This window comes from Brassica oleracea, chromosome C8 (genome assembly GCF_000695525.1).
Source record: "Brassica oleracea var. oleracea cultivar TO1000 chromosome C8, BOL, whole genome shotgun sequence".
In the NCBI taxonomy this organism is placed as follows: domain Eukaryota; kingdom Viridiplantae; phylum Streptophyta; class Magnoliopsida; order Brassicales; family Brassicaceae; genus Brassica; species Brassica oleracea.
This window is the reverse complement of record NC_027755.1, coordinates 16987572-16991770: the sequence shown is the minus strand read 5'-3', so window position 1 is coordinate 16991770 and position 4199 is coordinate 16987572.

Genomic DNA, 4199 nt, shown 5'->3' with positions numbered 1-4199 from the left:
CCACCCGATTCGAAGCATTCTGCGAAAAATGGAAGATACGACTCAACGAGTCAACTCCCAGATATCCGCAGTGCAACGGACAGGCTGAAACATTCAACAAGTCCATTCTCGACGAACTGAAGAAACGCTTAGAGGCCAAAAAAGGCAGATGGGCCGACGAACTCGAGGGAGTCCTCTGGTCTCACCGTACCACCCCAAGGCGAGCTACGGGAGAAACTCCCTTCGCTCTGGTATACTGCACGGAATGCATGATTCCCGCGGAAGTTGAATTTCCCGGTGTTCGAAGAAGGTTATTACCCAAACGAGAGGAACTCAACGATGCTATGCTCTTGGATGATCTCGACCTCATTAACGAGCGCCGGGAACGAGCGCTTATCCGAATTCAAAACTATGCCGCGGAGCGGCAAGGATTCGAAGCCACACACGGCCAGTCCCGAAATACAAACAAGGCCATTCAAGGCCGAAACATAAAAACATAAAAAAAATCTCTCGCAAGAGATCTAACCCAAGTCATCCTCAGAACTCACGCCCCCTCTTCACCCGCTGCCTCGTCCGAGCCTGGAGCCGCGCCACCTCCGTTTTCTCCGACCATCGGGTCTTTCCCCTCTGGATCTTCTGAACACGTCGGAAGGAAGCACGCGGATTTCAGGTCGGCCAGGACGAGACCGAAATCTCCATCCTCAGCCGTCATATCTCCCTTGCAGCCGGACAGTCGGGCCTCTTCGGCCTCCAAGGTTGGGAGAGTCTCACTTTGGAACGAACGAACCACGGCCATCCCGCCCTCAAAAGTCGCCAAAGCTAGATCCCTGCTCCGGATACACTCTAGGGAACCCAGGGAAGCAGAAATCTTCGCCAAGCAAGCTTGAAACTCCGCGCGAAGGGCATCCGTAGCCTCTTGGATCCCGCGGCTCGCTAGTCCCGCGTCACCCTCGATCTGACGCTGGAGTCGATGCACCTCCGAGGATTTGGCCTTCCTGGCCTTCTTTTCCTTAAGCAAGGAACTCGCCGTCTTCCTAAGTTCCCTCTCGAGTTCTCCTATCGCGACCTCGAGCTTCGACACTTTAGCAGAGTGAGAGTCCTTGACAGCCGTCAGCATGGTCTCGGTTTCAGGCCATCTGCCCTGAAGCTCCATCAACTCCCCGGAAAGGCGACAGGTCTCAGAACCACACTCGCTGATCATCCCATCGATCAACGATATGAACTGCGAACGGTGAAAATTCTTAAGACTAAGTCCGAGAAAGAATGCACAAAAGACGATCGAGAATTCAAACAAGAGACAAACCTTTCCGCGAAGTCCCGATGCTAGGCTCGATCCACCGCGCTCGAAGTCTCCCCGTCACCACTCTTGGCAAGCTTCCTCTTCAGACTCTTAGGCTGAGTAGCCTGGACAGCGCTAGGAGCACGCAATGCCAGAACGATTTCTTTCCTGGCTGGAGGAGGAGGCATAGAATCAGCGGCCTTCTCCTTATCCTCGACGAGGATCGGAGTCGTGGAAGATCCTGCAGGTAGGGCTTGCGGAGGAGGAGCCATGACCTCGGGCCCATGACACGGGGCAACGACCTGCGCGGAAGAAGACGGAAACTCGGAGCCAGCTTGAGCTAGTTCTTTCTCGGCTTGGCGACGAACTAATTTCTTTTGGAAAGAAAGATGACCGGCAACACAAGCCGGTGCTTCAGCCAGAGAAGTTAGAACCGGAACCGGAGCCGGAGAGGTGGCCTCGCCCATCTCGACATCGGAATCTCTCTTATCACCTTGGGAGGAAGACATGTTGAAAGGAAAGGTATGAAACTACAGAGGTTTTTGAAAGGTTGAAGAAGGGAAGGTGTGAAGAAAATGAATGACAAGAGCTCACTACTTATAGAAGTATGGGTTCGGAATACTGTCTCGATAACTTTTGTCCGCGGAGTTTAAAATGCGAATTTCGTCCAATACGCTTAACCTTGTCAAAATCGTCTATCCGCCCGCTAGAGTCGCAACTCTAACGGGCTGGGGGCTAACTGTTGGGGTCAAAAACGGTTGCGACAAATTTAGCATTCAAAACGTCCGAGGAAGAAAATAAGAATTTCTCCGATGAGTACTTTCCGAAATAGATTCTTTTTTACGCAAAAGCTTTACGGAAGAAAGAATCGAGACGTCCGGCGAAAGCTTGAAATAGGTCGTTACACAGCGACCAAACGTCCGTCCCGCTCGGTCGCTACCTAGCGACCGAGTATCCGTCTCGCTCGGTCGCTACGTAGCGACTGAGCTCAAGCCAAAGCTCGGTCGCAACGTAGCGACCGAACTCAAGCCAAAGCTCGGTCACTACTTAGCGACCGAACTCAAGCCAAAGCTCGGTCGCAACGTAGCGACCGAACTCAAGCCAAAGCTCGGTCACTACTTAGCGACCGAACTCAAGCCAAAGCTCGGTCGCAACGTAGCGACCGAACTCAAGCCAAAGCTCGGTCACTACTTAGCGACCGAACTCAAGCCAAAGCTCGGTCGCAACGTAGCGACCGAACTCAAGCCAAAGCTCGGTCACTACTTAGCGACCGAAAACTTTGGTTCGAGCCCGGTCGCTACGTAGCGACCGAGCGGGACGAGCGCTCGGTCGCTACGTAGCGACCGTGCTCGAGGCGAAGCTCGGTCACTACTTAGCGACTGAGCTCAAGCCAAAGCTCGGTCGCAACGTAGCGACCGAGCGCTCGTCCCGCTCGGTCGCTACGTAAAGGCCAAGCTCGAGCCAAAGCTCGGTCGCTACGTAGCGACCGAGCGCTCGTCCCGCTCGGTCGCTACGTAGCAACAGAGCTCGACCCGAAGCTCGGTCGCTACGTAGCGATCGAGCTCTTCCGAACATCGATACGACACCAGTCCATGCATTCTCGCCAAACCTTCAAATGCTACGCAGCGATCGAGCTCTTCCGAACATCGATACGACACCAGTCCATGCATTCTCGCCTAACCTTCAAATGCTATCTCCCGAAGACCGTAGCAGGCTCAGTCCATGTTTTCCGCTATTCTAACTCATCGATCAAACTTTGCGGATTAGAAACCGCCGAAAATTCGTTCATTGTCAGAAGAAATCATAGTAAACGTGTCGAGTCGGAAGACGGCCCAAAGGGACCTAAAACATGACTCGAGGCCCATCCTACGATTTCCTAACCAAAAGCCCGTAAAGCACAGCACGGTTTACGATTGGTCCACAAGGAAGGATAAATGTCAAGTTTCCGCGGATAAATATGGAAGTTGTGAAGATAATTGTGAAGATCGGGAAAAATGGAATATCTCCATTTTATGCTATGACGGCTTAAGGGCAGAAGAGTAAAAGCGTAAACCGACCTTGGAGCTAGTATATAAGAAGTCCTAGGCGAGGAGCACAGAGGAGAAATTTTTCAGAGCAAATTTAGCACTTAGAGCAATTTAGGAAATTTTCTGTTTTTGTTTTTTCGAGCTGCGGCTCAATTAGGTTTAGCCGTCTTAGGGTTACTAGAACTAGGAATCTCACCGACAGCTCTTGAGTCCAGACTTATACCTTGTTGTAAACGCTCATACGCAAATTCGGAATAAGATCTTCTTTGCTCTCTTTTCGATTTATTATACTTTATCGTTGTTATTCTCGTGTTCTGATTGCTTGACGTGTGGTAATTAGCAGATATCCGGGTCCTCTGGGAAGTTAGGGTTTTCTTAGTTTCCTTATTTAAACGGAAATCGACAGTGTGAATTTCGGTTCCCACAGGAGCGAGAATCATTTTTTTGTGGGAATGGTTAGTGGTTGCCAATGGAAGGTCAGAGCGAGTGTGAAACATGGGACAAACACGTTTTGGGTAACAAAATATGTGGAAAAACATACATGCTCAGTGGGAGACCGACTCGCCGACTCGCTCAGCGGAAACACTGTACTCTGAAGTATGTTGGTAGGCTTTTCATTGATCGTGTTGGAATCATTGATGGGTTGAATCCGCAACATATCACTGATGCAATGAAGAACATGTTTGGCATGACGCTTGATTACACCACTTCATACAGAGCAGTTTTATATGCACAAACATTGGTGAGAGGATCAGCAGAAGATGGGTATTCGCGTCTGCCATCATATCTCGAGCAAATCTCCTTAGCAAATCCCGATTCTATCACGGCTATAGAACTTGATTTAAGTATCAATAGATTTAAGTATCTATTTCTCTCTTTTGGAGCTTCTATCAAAGGTTTTAAGTATCAGAGAA